This window comes from Gouania willdenowi, unplaced genomic scaffold (genome assembly GCF_900634775.1).
Source record: "Gouania willdenowi unplaced genomic scaffold, fGouWil2.1 scaffold_188_arrow_ctg1, whole genome shotgun sequence".
Lineage (NCBI taxonomy): Eukaryota > Metazoa > Chordata > Actinopteri > Blenniiformes > Gobiesocidae > Gouania > Gouania willdenowi.
Genome location: NW_021144938.1, coordinates 88,324 through 107,472, shown reverse-complemented (window position 1 = coordinate 107,472; position 19,149 = coordinate 88,324). Strand labels below are relative to the sequence as shown.

At 41.8% G+C, this 19,149-nt stretch overlaps 1 long non-coding RNA gene across 1 annotated transcript; it reads right to left on the bottom strand.

The window, feature by feature from the left end:
- Positions 1-230: 230 nt before the first annotated feature.
- LOC114458820 (uncharacterized) lies at positions 231-1,020 on the bottom strand. The gene is made up of 2 exons (XR_003673151.1): positions 732-1,020; positions 231-634 (listed from the first exon to the last, which is right to left on the bottom strand). It is a non-coding gene; the product is annotated as an uncharacterized LOC114458820 (long non-coding RNA).
- Positions 1,021-19,149: the final 18,129 nt, after the last annotated feature.

Here is a 19,149-nt window from a genome sequence, read left to right as displayed (position 1 = left end):
CCAAATATATATACGACATCTCAGGTTTATTTCGTTCAATCCAATCTAAAGCCCACCTAATGGCTAACAACTCAGTCGTGAACACAGATACATAATCAGATACACGTGTAATGGGGGTTGGGGAGGTACTGGGGAAGTTTGAATAACAGTGAATTGACCAAAAGTTTATGGAGGGAGAGTAAAGCAACCGGGTGTGAGCACCCCTTAGTTACCAAGGAGGACAGCAACCATGATGTCACAAATTTATTAAAAAGATTAAGGTAAAACAGATTAAAATGCCCACAAATTAAAATCAACGTATGCTAAAATCCATTAACGATGTGGGCTAAGGAACGAATAAAATAGGGGAAAAAGTCACTGTCCACAATAAAGTGCAATGTGCAGCTACGCCCAGGTCCTCCGCTCCCCCTTGTCCCAAGGCGGTAGATCCCACTGGTCACAGGCTCAGGGTCCCCTGAAAATGCAAAACATAGGCCAGCACGGGGGTCCGAGACTACGTCCGAAGGAGGGGTGTTGCCACGTCACTTACAGGGCAAGGCAGAGTTCCCCTCTGCCTCTGCGTGTATGTGGCTCTTAACACTCCAATCAGTCTCGATACTTCCCGCTGGCTCCAGCCCTCCACACGCTGGGACACCTACACAGAACAACTACCGGCAGTCAAACGTCCCACAACAATATCCCCGATCTGACTTTGTCCAACAAGTGTTACTACGTTCCCATAGGGTACTCACACGGAAGGCAGAGTCCTCCTCTGCCCCTGCGTGTATATCGCCTCGCAACACTTGTGATCCCGGCGTGCTTGTGGTCCCCGATGCGTGTGCCGTCCTGTGCCCTGGGAACCTGGAGGGCAGAGTCCTCCTCTGCCCCTGGGAACCTGGGGAGGACCCACAGCTTCCCTGCTGCTCCTTCTCCTGTCTGTGTCGTTTTTCCTCCCCCCTGCTCCTTCTCCTGTCTGCCCCTTTTATTGTGCTCCAGCCACAGGTGCTGATTAACCTCAGGTGTGTTGATTAGCCTCAGGGGTTGGACATAGTCATGTGATTGGGGTTTGATCAAATTACAGCATGTGACTGGCAAGGCTCATAAAACAAAAGCTAAAATGCACTGCAAAAATAAAACCAATACAAAACACACTAAAAACACAGCACACAATACAAAATAAAATACCATTTCACAGCAGGATCACACCCCCCCCACGCTCTGAGGTTGTCAGTCCCTGAAACATATACAGTTCAGTTTCTGTAACCGTGTCGGTATTCGTCCAAAATTTGAGCGATTTGACCTTCTTGGGGCAAAATCCACAATGTCCTGCTCGGCCTGGGCTGGTGCTAAAGGTCTTTTAAAGTCAAAATTATCCATCAGGATGCAGCTCCTCTCAAGCATAAGGGATCACTGGTGAGGAACAAATGCACAAAGCCTACAAGAGGCACATGCAATGAGCACTATGGTGCTGCAGAAGGGGGCAAAACAGTCCAGATTTGACTCCAGTTCAGATCACATGAAAAGGAATCCTCAAGAAGAAGAAGCTCACAGAACGAGTTCACAATCCATGAAATGAGCAAACACCTATAGAATTAAGCCTGTCATTTCCACACAAATGGAGCATGTTACCTCTGATGCAGCGCTACCATATTCCGAGTCCAATGACAATGCCTCCTCTTGTAGCGCTGCAAAGTCATCACCTGGGTGTCGACGAGCATACACCTTTAGTGCCTGGGCCATTGGTCCTTCACACAGTCCTAGAAGCAACTGATCTCGCAGAGCTGCCATGGAGGGGGGGGAGGTCATCATGTCGCCGTAGCCTGCAATGTAATTCACTGAGACGTAAAATAAAAGACGGACAGTTTCACCCGGCTTCTGAGCACAGCTAAAAAATTGTGACCTTACAATAGAGATTGGTGTTTGGTCACCATAGAGGAAGCCAAGATAAGTAAAAATTTTCCAGGTTGCAATCTTTTTCATGATCATCTAAGATGCTGATTTAATGCTTAGCTTCACCGGCCAACGCTCCTAAAACAATGGCAAACTTTTCGGGGCTCAGTCAGCTCTTGCGACCCTAACAACCCTTCAATTTGTTCCTTCCAATCATTAAGTTTTAACTCATCCCCTGGCCCTTTAAACTTGGGGAGCCAGGGGGCACCAGGATAAACAGGCATCATCATGGCTACTTCCTCCTCGGTAACAAGTGTGCTCGAGACCCAGATCCTGCCGACAAACGCCAGAAAATGTAATGGGGGTTGGGTTGTTGCTGGGGAAGTTTGAATAACAGTGAATTGACCAAAAGTTTATGGAGGGAGAGTAAAGCGACCGGTGTGAGCACCCCTTAGTTACCAAGGAGGACAGCAACCATGATGTCACAAATTTATTAAAAAGATTAAGGTAAAACAGATTAAAATGCCCACAAATTAAAATCAACGTATGCTAAAATCCATTAACGATGTGGGCTAAGGAACGAATAAAATAGGGGAAAAAGTCACTGTCCACAATAAAGTGCAATGTGCAGCTACGCCCAGGTCCTCCGCTCCCCCTTGTCCCAAGGCGGTAGATCCCACTGGTCACAGGCTCAGGGTCCCCTGAAAATGCAAAACATAGGCCAGCACGGGGGTCCGAGACTACGTCCGAAGGAGGGTGTTGCCACGTCACTTACAGGGCAAGGCAGAGTTCCCCTCTGCCTGCGTGATGTGGCTCTTAACACTCCAATCAGTCTCGATACTTCCCGCTGGCTCCAGCCCTCCACACGCTGGGACACCTACACAGAACAACTACCGGCAGTCAAACGTCCCACAACAATATCCCCGATCTGACTTTGTCCAACAAGTGTTACTACGTTCCCATAGGGTACTCACACGGAAGGCAGAGGTCCTCCTCTGCCCCCTGCGTGTATATCGCCTCGCAACACTTGTGATCCCGGCGTGCTTGTGGTCCCCGATGCGTGTGCCGTCCTGTGCCCTGGGAACCTGGAGGGCAGAGTCCTCCTCTGCCCCTGGGAGCCTGGGGAGGACCCACAGCTTCCCTGCTGCTCCTTCTCCTGTCTGTGTCATTTTTCCTCCCCCCTGCTCCTTCTCCTGTCTGCCCCTTTTATTGTGCTCCAGCCACAGGTGCTGATTAACCTCAGGTGTGTTGATTAGCCTCAGGGGTTGGACATAGTCATGTGATGGGGTTGATCAATTACAGCATGTGACTGGCAAGGCTCATAAAACAAAAGCTAAAATGCACTGCAAAAATAAAACCAATACAAAACACACTAAAAACACAGCACACAATACAAAATAAAATACCATTTCACAGCAGGATCACACACGCATACTTTCACAACACTACGGCAAACACCAGAGGCTAAAACACACGAGACCGCGCATTCGCCGCCTTATTGGTATACCTTTTTTTTTTTTATTTTTTTTTAACAAGTGTAGATACAAATAAAAAGGCACGTATTCACATGAATACAGATTATAGACAAGGTTACAAGACATAAAAGACAAAACAAAAAAGAGCTAAGGGGCTAAACAATGTACTTAATCCAATAACAAATTGAGCTATAAGCATTTTCACACTCTGAAACTGCGCATGCGCGACATGGAGGGGTGTCATAGGTATATTTATTTATTTATTTACTTCATTTAAACTAATATAAATACAATACAACACAATGTAATATATAAATGAACATACAACTACAAAGGAATAGGAAGACAATAAAAGGAACAGACAACTAAAAATAATGAACTATATAATCATAAGGGATGGCTTTGGTGCCCGTGTTGATATATTTCTTGAATGTTTTGTAAATGTTTATGGCCTTATGTTTGCAGTGAATTCAATTGTGTAAAAATACTAGGTTACAGTATTTTGTTTTGAAAGTGATGTTGATTTGGTTTGTTTGGCTCCATTTGGCTTTGTGTATGTGGTATTTAGCAAGGAATATTAGGGTTGGTTGTTTTTCTTTTGGACAAAAAACCTATGAGCCTATAGGCCATTTAAAATACATTTTAAAATAAATACATGTGTAACCCACCTAAAAGTTACTGTGATTTGATGTGTTAAGTATTCAGCATTTACAAATACATATTTAAGTTTTCAGTAAATCATTAACAAAGTATAAGCTTTCTATGTCAATGTGTAAGCAGACAATGTGGTGGGGCTATGTCCTTATTTTATTTATATATTTGTGTCCATTTTTAGGATTATTATTTATTTTTTTATGACACTTTACAGCAGTTGACAGACACTTGAGGGCAAAATCCTCTCGGTAGCAGTGTGACTGTGCGTTTACTGTCTTTACCATGTGCACTGTGGAGGGAGGTTGAGTGATGGTCAGCTCTCTTTAAAACTAAGGAAAAAAGGATCAAAACCTGGGATTTTTGGCGTGGTGTCTGAAACTGTGTACTTGTCATGATAGCCTGGACTGTGTGCAAAAACTTGTGAACAGCCTAAGCAGTTTGTGTCATTGTTCTCTGTGTGAAGTGTTACGGCAGAATTTACGGTTGACCTCATTTGAGACATGATTCATTGCTCTGTTGAATGATGGAATCCAGGAGAAGCATTGATGGTTTTATATAAAAAAATGTTTATTCTAAACTAAGAAAAAAGGTACAAAATGGAACAAAGTGAAACAAAATTAGCGTCCGTCCAGGCGGACGTCCGAAGGAAGTGCCGCGCCCCGCTCCAACAGTTTCAAAGCCTAAGCTTTTTATACAGATAAGAAAAGGTCCCAACAGTGAGAGACAAAAGGGAGGGAGTCAGATGCCCATAGTGGCAATGTTGGAGGATGATGAAGATGTTATGAGAAGGTTTGGCTCCAGTCTTTATCTGTCTTGATAAGTGTGTACGTCAGTGTATGTCTGCAGAGATTCTGGCCTTGGCAGAGACTGTGCTGCACTGAGAATAATACGATCTGTACTGTTTAATCATGATTCAGCTGTTCAAAAGTGTAAAGATTAATGGAGTCGTCATGTATAAAACATGACAAATTGTACACATGAACATACATTTGAGGATATGATGATGAATATAAAATTTGCCATAACATTCCCCACTTTGGTCGCCTCAACGACCAAATCAAGAAACAAAATTATTATATTCCACCTTTGCTGTCTGTCAGGGTTAACCATTAGCATCGTTATTGTCCATACATTGGATATATTCTTCTTTTGTGAGGCACAGATATATCAAGAAAAATGTGGAAATAAACCTTAAAAAAAAACTTCATCATTATTATCAATGGCATGAATCATCAAAAATCATCCTTTATTACATCTGGATAAGGCAAAAATCATCAATTTGCATCAAGGACATCACTCGTCTTCATCGGCTGAGTTCAGTGTAACTGGGGTAACCAATAGCTCCCTCAACCTAGCTATGAGCATTTGGGTGTGGCTTATAAACAAAGCTAGGCCCTTGTTCTAGAGAGTTTTCTTGTGTGTGTGTGTCTCAGTGGGCCTTGTCGGTTCCCCCTTCATTGTTCGGTCAGCCTCCGTCTCAGCATCAGCTGGTCTCGGCAATCATCTTGGATCGCCTTCCGGCCCCAGCTGTGGCGACCTTCACTGCCGTGGGCGTCTATTTTCGGTCGGCGTTGTAGATGATTGTTGTTGTCTGAGAAGGGTAGTCTCCACACACACCTGTGCAACCTCTCTTGGGATCGGAAAGGTACCTGAACAGAAGAGGGGGAAAAACACCGAAACAGAACTCTTGGGATTGGCTGGTACCTGAACACAGGCGCGATCCCACTACTGAGGCTTTAGCTGGTACCTGGTACCTGGTAGGCTTTTAGCTGGTACCTGGACAGAAAAAAGGGGGGGGGAAAAAACAAAACAGAACAAAACAAAACAAAATAAAATAAAACGAAATGAAATAAAATAAAATAAAATAAAATAAAATAAAATAAAAATAAAAAATAAAATAAAATAAAATAAAATAAAAAAATAAAATAAAATAAAATAAAATAAAATAAAATAGAATAAATAGAATAGAATAGAATAGAATAGAATAGAATAGAATAGAATAGAAGAGTTTAGGGGTGTTAGGGTTAGTTAACTAACTAAATGAATAGTTAGTATGGCCAGGAAGGCAGAGACAGGTCAGAGGTCAGGATCTGAGAGCTTTTCAGATCCTAAAAGGTGCTGCTGCACAATCACACAATGGCTAGGTGTGGGTTAGTGAGCTTTTAGCCATGCTAGCTCTGTAGCCCATTCGCACGCGAGTGGGAAAATATGAGGCTGAAAGAAAAGCAGGAAGTATTAATTCGATTTTCCTTTCCTGGAGTAAGGAGAAGCATAGCTGGAGTTGCAGTGATTATCTGTGGTACATCTACTTACCTGGTGAGAAGCAACAATTTGAGAACCACTGTTTACAAGGGCATGCAAGTCGGACGGAGAAGGACATGCAAGTCAGACGGGAAGTGTGGAGTGTGATTACATGTCTTCTCAAGATGAATACATACAATTGGGAGACATGGAGATGTGAGAAAGCTAAATGAGTTTAACCAAATAAATAAATAATGTTATTTATTTATTTAAATTGTTTGTTTCATTTTTCGTTGCTATCTCTTATTTGTGAAGGAGAAATCTTATTCTATCCTTTATTTATTCTGAATAATGTTAACACTCCACACCTATTCACATAGCCTAATTCTTTTATAGAGCTGAATTTGTCAGTTCATTTATTTCATTCATTTCCCTCATAATTATATTTGAGATGTAATTTACTTAATTTTGAAGGTCAATTGGTGGCAAAAGTGTCTCCTATTCTGTGTCTGAACCAGAGTTCAGCGAGATTATTGGCCCTTTAAGGTTAGACAGAATTAAAGTTAAGTTGAGTCGAACAATCATATTGTCTTTTGCTCTCTGTATTTATCCCATTCGTAGGGGTGACGAGCCCCAGCACGGTTTGGAGAGCTTCCTTAAATGCTTGGAAGTTACTTAACTTTAAACTATCTCTTATTTCAATTATCAAGAATTTCAGGAGGACCCTTTTTAAATCTCAGGCGACCCAGATTGGGCCACCAACCCAATGTTGAGAACACTTAATTTTTCCCTTAAAAGTGTCTAAACCCAGTGAAGGTGTTTTATGGTCTTGCACGCTAAGTGCTGTTGGAACAAGAAGAAAATGGTTGGAGGGTTTTGGGGTATATTATTTTCCTATGATAAAATATAAATCAAAAATCAGAGGGACGTTGGCCCCTCCCTTCCCTTTTTTACATAAGAATACATTTGGATTCTTAAAACCATATGATAAATATCATTGGAAAATCACTTATCTGATCATTTTGGATGTGTCTCCGTTTTCCTCTCTCTTGTGTCCGCCTGCCTTTGTGCCCTCCAACCTCCTCGACCTCCTCCTCCTCAGCCATAAAGGTCAAAGCCAGGGTCAAAACTGTACGCTCCTTTTGGAAATTTGAAGATCTGTCCCCACTTTCGCAGTTGGATTGGAAGTCTCTGTAGTCTCTGGAATAGATATTATGTTAGAACATCCACAATATGTCATATTGTCACGTGTCTATTTCAATCTATTTCCCCTTTGCTTCCCAGTTACAGTTATGGACAATACTTCCCTTTAATTCTCATCCTTCATCATAAGAAGCAGTGACCAGGCATGGCGGCTGGAGGAGACAGGATCGGAGTCGAGAAGGCGGTGGCATTCTGTTAGGAAACACTCAGAAACAGAAAGAGAGGAAACCATTAAGACTTAACTGGATAATTTAAAATATCTCTTTTCTTTAGTTGGATCTGATTCGTCTCCTTACAGCGACCTGTATTTTGGAAAAAGCTACATAATAACAACAACTAAGACAAAGACGTAGACAAGTGCACACCACAACGAGTATACACATATAACAACAAAAAACATGGACACTGAACATGAACAGTAAGGTCAGTCAAGGTCAAAGCCAGTCATTCCACTGAAAGTGGTATCATATATAAAAAACGTCGTTTGGTGTTTTTAAACACCCAGAAAAAACCTTTAAAACCTGGTAACTTTTTAGAAGGCCCAAGGCCTAAAACCATAGTTCTTTTAACAAGCAGCAGTGTTTTCTGAACACCCCACTACATAATTGGCAAAAACAGGGAGAAGATCTAGTGCATCAAAACCCAGGAGGAAAGGAAGGTGAAACAGAGGAACATGTGTAGTCAAACAGCCATTCTTCGGTCAATCACTCAATGACACGTCCACGGCACATTCGCACTCACAACACGGTTCTCTCAGGCATACGTAACGTGTCATCATTCAGTCATTCATGCACCGCACACGTTCATGCCTCAATTTTCACGTCCATGCATTCACAAGGTTTTGCTGCAGTGTCTAAGTGGAATATAGGTCTCATCTAACCCACCAGTGGCGATAGCCAGTCCACCTCCTCTCTCGGGGTCAATGAGCTCTTATTGCCCCCTCATGCTTGGCAACCTTTTAGTGTTAATTAATTGCTTTTTACTGGTATCGTCTGATTACTAAGAGGTACGCTCCTTTTTACTTCCGCCTTGGCGGAGTCTTAGATTATCGCCCGTGGTACTGACAGTCTGCTCATCTGCTGTATCAGGCAGGAATCGCACGGCGTGTCTAACTCAACAAACTCAACAACTCTCGACCTCCGGCTTTGTAAAAGATAAAGCTGGGGAGAACTCTCAAACCTCCGGCTAAAGCTCAACAACGACCTCCGGCTAAAGCTGGGGAGAACAACAACTCTCGACCTCGGCTCTAACTGGGGAGGAACAACTCTCTAACCTCCGGCTAACTGGGGAGAACACAATAACAAAACAACTCTCGACCTCCGGCTAACTGGGGAGAACAACTCTCTAACCTCCGGCTAACTGGGGGAGAACAAAACAAACAACTCCTCGACATCCGGCTAACTGGGGAGAACTAACCTCCGGCTAACTGGGGGAGAATCTCGACCTCGGCTAACTGGGGAGAACAACTCTCAACTCCGGCTAACTGGGGAGAACAAACAATAACAAACACCAACGCAGCCTGTCAGGACTTTATTGGGCACCTCTAAGATTGAACGGAGCACGCAACCTCTAATAACCCTCACTCTAAGGGAACGTAGAAATTTGTTCAGAACGGTATTCGGTTACCAAGCATGTATCAAATCAGGTGGACCGCTATCCCCCAAGAGCGCTTTTCCCTAGCAAGGTTTATCCTTTTTCTGCACATTAAACCAGGACTTCTTGTTTGAAAAGTAATTGCCTATGTACTCATAGCAACTATTGGGACATTTTTTCTCAGGAAAAATTGGTACCCCCCCCATGCTGTCGAGTGGCTTTGGGCCGGCCAGACAGTCCGACGCGGTAAGGGGAGGCGCGCAAAATGAAAACAATGAATGTTGAACTAGGCTGTCTGTCGCAAGCAGCTTCAAAAGGGTAAGGTACAGATTTGTTTACGAGGGTATCGGTCAAAAAATGTCAAAATTTAAACTTGTTGAGGCTGCAGTCCTCAATCTCTGTCTCAATTTTCCTGAAATTGAGTAAAAACAAAAGAGAAAAAGAAGAATCGTTCAGAAATAACAAAGGAGAAAAACGTGTGAGCTCAAAAAAAAAATCATGGCCAATAAAAATTAAAACTTCAGCTCCAAAAGCTGAGGCAACAGAGGGCTCTGTCTTCAGCGGATGTAACCATATCTTGCATTGTGGGGGGCCTCCCCTCAATCAAGAAATAAATGAAAGAAAAGCAAACAAAAACACCTTATCAGTAACACTATTTTCTTCCCCTTTGTTTGTTGTTTTTTCATAAAGGCCAAAGCAGTGTAAATAAATGAGCAACATAATGATAAAAGCAAAGATAAATGATGGGCACACTTGATCTCATGTGGCAAACAGAAGGGTTCTGGTGAAGTTCTGGTGGTCCTGTGTTTCTCATAGTTGTGAATGTGGGTGTGTGACTGTATGTCTGGTCTGTCTGCGTGTGGAGAGAATAAATGAAAAACAAAATAATCTAGTGCACAAGTCAGAAGATAGAGGGGTTAGTATTGTGCGAAGGAGAAGCTTGTTGGCTATTGCAGTTGTCCCCCTCCATGCCAAAGTTCAAGGCTAAAGTGATTTTAGCACTACCACCAAAGGCTGTGGTGGACTTCTTGTGTCTTGGTATCCTTGTGGCTTTGAAACAGTGTCTTTTTTTTTTTTTTTTGGTGAAGATATCCAGCAGACGTGTGGACCAGTCTGCAGTTGCTGCCCATCATTCAGGCAGTAGTCGTGGCATTTAACTCGCAACTCATTGGTGGGGGAGTGTCCAACCACTCCGACGCCCACAGGTTCTCAGTCTTTGATGATGGGGCAGGATGTGTTAATCCAGCATTGGCATGCGGCCCATTCATAGACGATGAAGAGTTGACTTGGGACTGAGCGAGTTATTTCAGCATTGCTTTGCTGAATGGGAGTTGAGTCCTTGAGTCCTGAAAGGTCACACACCTTTGATTGTCCATTTCCTTCTGATGCTTGGTCCTTTGAATGATGTTGACATTCCATTAGCGTAAGAGTTGAAGGTGATTTCATTCATTCATTGAAGATGTCGTTTCTTCAGGGGGCAACCACAAAGCCAACAGAAACTGACAATTAAATAATAAAAAAAAATGATAATGATGGTAACAGTAATATTAAAATAAAATAAAATGAAATACTGTATTCATCTGTGTGTGTTTGAGTGTGTGTTGCCCATCAAACATGAAATCAAAATAAAATTTAAAATTAAAATAAAAATAGTGTCTGTGTGTAATGGCACTATTCTATCGGCAGGGGAGAAGTGAGAAATCACAATGTTGTGTCACAAGTGTGTAGTGCACTAAACTGGCCAGTGAGGGGCGCCACTCTCTTGGGATGGGTGTGGCTGTGCATGTGCGTGCGCCCGTGCGCGTGCCTGTGCGTGCTCTCTCTCTCCCTTTCTCTCTCTCTCTGTATGTGTGTGTGTGGTGTGTGTGTGTGTGTGTGTGTGTGTGTGTGTGTGTGTGGTCACACGTCCAAAAAAAAAGAAAAACACAGCAGCGATGTGTGTGTGTGTTTGGGAGAGAAAAAAAAAACAAAAGCTGACACTCGTCCAAATGAAAGCATTAAAGCCAAGCCAAAGGGAGAAATCTGATTCCACGTTTAAACAAAATAAAAACAAAGCCTGAAAGCATGATCTGAGTTCACATCATACCAAGATTGTATATGCGTATGCATACATTATTTGTTTATTGGGTTGTTCATCTGTTTGATTCACAGAAACACAATTTAGGTTAGATTCGGGGTTTTAATCTATTTTGCTTTCGGTACAGAGGTGAACTCAGATCATGGCACCGCTGGGATGTTTTGGAAACTTTGGTTGCCCGTCTATCTATGGTCAGGACCTCACAGGCTGTCTGTGGGTGTCCGAACAAAACCAAAGTAAATAATGACCAGCCGTATTTTATGCCTAAACAAAATATCCGAGCCCGAAGAAAACCAGAGAGAACCTACAGCATTAAAAAGCACAGAACCTCAACCATTTGAGCCTTTCTCATGGCAGTTCACTGCGTCAAAACACGAACAGCTGAGGATCAAAATCAAAGCTCAAAGCTGAAAATCAATACAATGCTTGACTGGTTCCAAAAAAAAAAATCAACACAGAGCGAATATATATACATATGTAAATGAAAATTTACATATATATATATATATATATATATATATATTTATAAAGGCAGCTTTACCTTAGTCCGAATTGGTGTTTGAGGTTCAACCGATGGTTCGTGATCCAGTCTCTGTCCGAGGGGTGGACAGAAGATGGTCCTGTTCGTGATCGCCAATTGTTACGGCAGAATTTACGGTTGACCTCATTTGAGACATGATTCATTGCTCTGGTTGAATGATGGAATCCAGGAGAAGCATTGATGGTTGTATATAAAAAAATGTTTATTCTAAACTAAGAAAAGAGGTACAAAATGGAACAAAGTGAAACAAAATTAGCGTCCGTCCAGGCGGACGTCCGAAGGAAGTGCCGCGCCCCGCTCCAACAGTTTCAAAGCCTAAGCTTTTTATACAGATAAGAAAAGGTCCCAACAGTGAGAGACAAAAGGGAGGGAGTCAGATGCCCATAGTGGCAATGTTGGAGGATGATGATGAAGATGTTATGAGAAGGTTTGGCTCCAGTCTTTATCTGTCTTGATAAGTGTGTACGTCAGTGTATGTCTGCAGAGATTCTGGCCTTGGCAGAGACTGTGCTGCACTGAGAATAATACGATCTGTACTGTTTAATCATGATTCAGCTGTTCAAAAGTGTAAAGATTAATGGAGTCGTCATGTATTAAAACATGACAAATTGTACACATGAACATACATTTGAGGATATGATGATGAATATAAAATTTGCCATAACAGAAGTCATTCATTTTCTATGGCAGACTAATTTGTTTGTTTTGTCTTTACCCCCGAACCAGGACATCATTTAATGAAAGTGGTGAATCAAGACTTTGAGTTTCAGTTTTCACAAATTTTGTTTAGAACCGGTTACACATGGATTGAGATTCACTATTTATTATCATAAACACTTTAGTGCACACAGCCAGGACAGAAAAGCTCCTCAAAATGCATTACAGATGCAAAGGCATACAGGGAAGGACTTGGTCCGCAGGAAAAGTTACGAATTAAGGACGCTGGGCTTGAAATCGTATTGTTGCTGGTTTGAATCTCACTCGAGCAAGTCCCTTAACCCGAAACTGCTCCCCAGCCAATAGTATGTGTCTGCAGACCCGGAGGCACCAGCTACAGGACTGCACTCTTCTTCTACGGCTGCACGTTTACAGCACAAGAAGAAGAAAGCAGCTCTGTAGCTGGTGCCTCCGGCTCTGCAGACATACCCTTCTCTGCCCAGGTGCCGCAAAAAATGGCTGCCCACTGCTCCTCATGGATGGGTTAAATGCAGAGGACAAATTTCATATCTGTAATAACATACAATATATTACCAATAATGGTGAAAGCCCAGGTTACTCTCTTACTCTTACAAGTTACGCTTTATTGGTGGTGCAGATCTAGGGTTGCCACCCGTCCCTTAAAAGACTGATTCATTTGGGTTCAAATGCCGAAAAGCCTAGGCCTCCCCGCAATCGCCCCCCTGAAACCATTGTATATTCACTACTGGCTCTTGACCCTGAAAAGAAACGTCTGATCTCCAACATTTGCAGTCTGAACAGCTCTATCGGTGACAGTTTAGTTTTGGGCCCCAGGGAGTCTTGGGAGAAGGATCTAGGGACCCCATTATCTGAGGATTATTAGCAACGGGTCTTGAAGTTGGTGCACTCCTCCTCAATCTGCGTGAGGCATGGCTTCTTACAATGTAAAGTTATACATAGAGTCCATTACACTAACCTGAAACTGTCTCGGATCTACCCCAATGTAACCGACTCTTGTAATAGGTGCAAGCAATCTCCAGCTGACCACTCCCACATGTTTTTCTGTCCCAGGCTTGACACATTTTGGTCTGATATTTTTACGTCTCTTAGTGCGGCATATAATACAGTCATTACGCCTGATCCTCTCTTAGCCCTGTTTGGTACCCCCCAGCATACAACCTCCAAAACCGTGCAGACCGTCCTTGCCTTCTCCATCCTACTGGCCAGGCGTCTCATTTTGCTCCCTCACCCTCCATCCCACCAGAGGTGGATTAAAGAGCTCTTAATGTCAGTTAGACTGGAGAAGCTAAGATGATCCCTTAATGGCTCACTAAAGTAATTTGAAATTACTTGGAGACCTCTTGTAAATCATTATCCGTCTGATGCTAATGACTGATAAAAAAAAATATGGAATTGTACCTTATTTGGCCCTTAAATGAGGCGTTACGTACTGAGGAAAAATGGAAAGCTGTTGCACAAGTGTGTGTGTGTGTGTGTGTGTGTGTGTGTGTGTGTGTGTGTGTGTGTGTGTGTGCGTAGCAGTGACTGTGTTCTCTCTCTCTCTCTCTCTGTGTGTGTGTGTGAAAAAATGTCCAACTCTAGAGAGTTTTCAGTGACTCATGGTGATCTGTCTGACATCAAACAGCCTCAGGAGAAAAACACTGTAGCTATGAACAATCTGAGAAGTTCTTCATACATCCATCATCTCCTGAGGCTGATACAGTAGACACATCATGATTGGATTGTAAGCTTGATTAATATGAAAGACTGTGATTTGATTTAATGTTTAGGATGTGGAGGTTTTAAAGTCGAATGAACTATTTATTTAATCACAGTAGCATTAGGTAATATAAACAGGCATGTTATGTATGACCTTTTAAAAAAAATAGGTTAACATTAAATAAATACATTAATTTTTGATTTTACATTATATATATTCCCTTGGTTAAAAATGTTTGTAGAGATTTCTGTATATTCTAGTGGTTCCCAAACTGGGGTATGTGTACCCCGAGGACAGGGGTCTGTAACCTGTGGCTCTTTGACTCTTTTGCAATGGCTTCCTATAGCTATAGAAAATAATGAATTGTTATTTCTTACAGAGGGTATTAATGATAAATGACATTGACACCAAATAAAATCATGTTAAAACAATTTAATAATTTAATTAACTGCCAACATACCAGATTAATAAGCATACTTGATATGGTGCATCAATCAATTAGTATTATATATATATATATTTGTGTGTGTGTGTGTGTGTGTGTTGACCGACATGATCATGTGTTATCAAATTCAGGTTATTTTTGTAGCACTACAAATACATCAACATTTTTTAAAAATTATTATTAATAACATTATTCGATATAATTGTAACTAGAATTTTATGCACTATATTGTCTTCATTGAGGGCAAGGCAAATGTATTTGTATAGCGCATTTCATACACAATGCAACTCAATGTGCTTTACATGATAAAACATTCAACTGTTTAAAATCAATAAGAACATTTAAAATAATCAGTAATCAGTAAAATCTAACCAACCATGGCATGCATCACACAATAATCAACCAATCAGAAGCAATGTAAGGCGGGTCTTGACGAGCCCTCTCTCGACACAGAGCGTACCGACTCGTCGGCATGCTTTCAGAAAGAGTTTCTAGAAGTCAGAAGCCGTTTGAGATGGAATGTAACTATCCAATTTTGTTCACTGCTTTGTATATTGCTGTGTGTGTGTGTGTGTGTGTGTGTGTGTGTGTGTGTTACAGTGTTAGTTTACTTGTCTAAAAAACTGACCCCCCTCCCCCCAGTGCACGAACACACAGTCAGCTGTGTTAGCGACTGTCTGTCAGAAGCTCAGTGCAGATGTCTGTCTGTCCTCAGTTCTGAGTGTTAAACACAGAGATGTTTGAGGAAACACTGCATGTGTTTTTCTTCTCTAACTCTCTGTTGCTCCTCAGCAGAGATCTGCTGCTGTAGCTAACAGGGCTGTTTACACATTCTTAAAGAGACAGTGTCCTGAATGTGATTTACTTTAAAAACGACTTTCTGCAACTCAGAGCTGCCCTGAATGAAGCAACACTACATAATTTAATCACATTTCAGCCTTAATGAAGGAAAAAGTCAAAAGTGACACAAAAGGTTGTTATTGTGCTGCTAGTGATTAATAAAAGGGTCTTTGTGGCTCCACTGACTTTGACCCATTATTGTTTTTCATGTAAAACTATTGAAAAAAATAAATGGTTTATGTTTATGTCTGAACTGTGTGAAATGAGGCGTTCAAATACTGTTTAAATTAGGATTTTATTAATATGAGTGTGTGGTGGCAAAATTGATTAATTATGTATACTCCCATGATACAGCTTCTCTAAATGAATGTCAGTTGGCCCCAGTTTAATCTCGAAGGCCAGAGCACGTCCAAACCCCCCCCCCCAGACATCACACACACACACATACATCATATACACATACACACACACACATACATCATATACACACACTCATCCACACACACACATACATCATATACACACACTCATCCACACACACACACACTCATCCACACACACACATCCACACACACACACACACACACACTCATCCACACACACACACACACACACGCACACACACACACATACACCCCCCACCCCTTTGGTCTCTTCTTTTGTTGTCTGTGGAAGGAGGAAGGTGGGTGGGACGGTGGGGTATAAATGTGTGGGAAAAGGAACTTTTGGGCCCTTCTTCTTCTCCTGCTCTTCGCGCCCTTTCCCCTGGCCAGGGGAGACCAATGCTTCGTCCAACCCGCTTTGTACCTTTTCATTTAGTTTAGATTAAATCATTTTTTATTACTTCATCATCTCTCCTGTCTGGTCTTCATCATTTATCACCACAGAGTGTTTCCAAGTCAAAGATGAGGTAACCGTAAATTTCACCGTAACAATTGGCGTCACGAACAGGATTCATCTTCTGCTCTGGGGGGCTTCGACCGCGGACCGGTACCCGGAGAGCGGACGCGCTTAAAACCCCAAAGCCAGCTTTTAATGGTATGGGACGCCGGGTCTGCCCCGCAGTGGTCGGCTCTCGGACAGAGACTGGATCACGAACCATCGGCTGATCCTCAAACACCAATTCGGACTACGAAGGTAAAGCTGCCTTTAAATATATATATATATATATTCACTTGTGTTGATATACAGATAACCAGTCGAGTATTGTATTGAATTTACTATAAGTTCCCTATGCTTTTCTCCGGGCTACGGTTATTTTTGTTCAGGCATCTAGGGGCTGGTCATTATTTACTCAGATTTTGTTCAGGCACCTCCACGGACAGCCTGTGAGGTCCTGACCATAGAATAGACAGACAACCAAAGTTTCCGAAACACCCCGGTGTCGTATACCGAGTTCACCTCTGCACTGAGACCAAAATGGATTAAAACCCCAAACCTAACCTAATCCAATAAACGGTAGTGAAGACTACAGGGAGTAAAACACTAATAATGGGGATCAAACAGACAGATGAAGATATCAGTGAGATATTATTGGATAAGTTAGCACTATTTATAGAAAATGAGTTCCTAAATATGATGAAAAATCCAATAAACAAATAGTATATGCAATGCGCATATACATTCTCGGTATGATGTGAACTCGGATCATGAAACCGGCAAGCTTTCGGTGAGTTTTACCTTTGTTTTAATTTTTTTTAATTTAATTTTTACACACACACCACACACCACACACCACACACCACACACCACACACACACACACACAAAAGACAGAGCCTCCGTAGCCATAGTGTGAATAGATGTCTCTTCCGTTGGGGGGATGGCCTGTATCTCCTTTTGCCCCTTTTGTTTTAATGCAAACAGTTGCTTTTGGTGGAGGGGGAGACTGCAGGAACAACAATACACACAGAGAAAGGGACACACACACAGAGAGAGAGAGAGATAGACACAGAGGAATGATTTACACATACACACATTGACTCTATCCAGGCGTAGCGCCCCTCATTGGCCAGTTTAGTGAAAGGTCACATGATTAGACACTACATACTTGTAATACGGTCTGCTATTAATACATAGATTGCCAAAACTAACAATGTTGTGGCTTCTCACAGCCTGCAGAATAGTGCAAAGCCATTGCAACACTCAAACAAACACACAGATGAATACATTATTTCATTTTATTTTATTTTAATATTACTGTTATCATCATTATCATTTTTTTATTTTAGTATTAGTTTCTGTTGGCTTTGCGGTTGTCCCTGAAGAAATGATATCTTCAATGAAAGCTCTTAATGAATGAAATCACCTTCAACTTTATGTTCATGAAATGTCAACATCATACAAAGGACCAAGCTTCTACCAAGAACTCAACTCTCCATTCAGCAAAGCAATGCTGCAACAAAATGACTCGCTCAGTCCCAAGTCAACTCTTCATCGTCTATGGAATGGGCCGCAGGCCAATGGGATTAACACATCCTGCCCATCATCAAAGACTGAGAACCTGTGGGCATCGGAGTTGGTTGAACACTCCCCCACCAATGAGTTGAGGGTTGAACACCACGATTGCTGCCTGAATGATGGGCAACAACTGCAGACTGGTCACACGTCTGCTGGAACATCTACACCAAAAGACACTGTTTCAAAAGCCACGAGGATACCAAGCCAGAAGAAGTCCACCACAGCCTTTGGTGGTAGTGCTATGTCACTTTAGCCTTGAACTTTGGCATAGGGAGGTGACAACTAGCAAATAGCCAACAAGCTTCTCCTTCGATAGGACAATACTAACCCCTCTATCTTCTGACTGTGCACTAGATTTTTTGTCAGACGGAGAGTGTGGAGTGTGATTACATGTCTTCTCAAGATGAATACATACAATTGGGAGACATGGAGATGTGAGAAAGCTAAATGATTTAACCAAATAAATAAATAATGTTATTTATTTATTTAAATTGTTTGTTTCATTTTTCGTTGCTATCTCTTATTTGTGAAGGAGAAATCTTATTCTATCCTTATTTTTCTGAATAATGTTAACACTCCACACCTATTCACATAGCCTAATTCTTTTATAGAGCTGAATTTGTCAGTTCATTTATTTCATTCATTTCCCTCATAATTATTATTTGAGATGTAATTTACTTAATTTTGAAGGTCAATTGGTGGCAAAAGTGTCTCCTATTCTGTGGTCTGAACCAGAGTTCAGCGAGATTATTGGCCCTTTAAGGTTAGACAGAATTAAAGTTAAGGAGTCGAACAATCATATGTTTTTGCTCTCTGTATTATCCCATTCGTAGGGGTGACGAGCCCCAGCACGGTTTGGAGAGCTTCCTTAAATGCTTGGAAGTTACTTAACTTTAAACTATCTCTTATTTCAATTATCAAGAATTTCAGGAGGACCCTTTTTAAATCTCAGGCGACCCAGATTGGGCCACCAACCCAATGTTGAGAACACTTAATTTTTCCCTTAAAAGTGTCTAAACCCAGTGAAGGGTTTTATGGTCTTGCACGCTAAGTGCTTTGGAACAAGAAGAAAATGGTTGGAGGGTTTTGGGGTATATTATTTTCCTATAAAAATATAAATCAAAAATCAGAGGGACGTTGGCCCCTCCCTTCCCTTTTTTACATAAGAATACATTTGGATTCTTAAAAACCATATGATAAATATCATTGGAAAATCACTTATCTGATCATTTTGGATGTGTCCCGTTTTCCTCTCTCTTGTGTCCGCCTGCCTTTGTGCCCTCCAACCCCTCGACCTCCTCCTCCTCAGCCATAAAGGTCAAAGCCAGGGTCAACTGTACGCTTTTGGAAATTT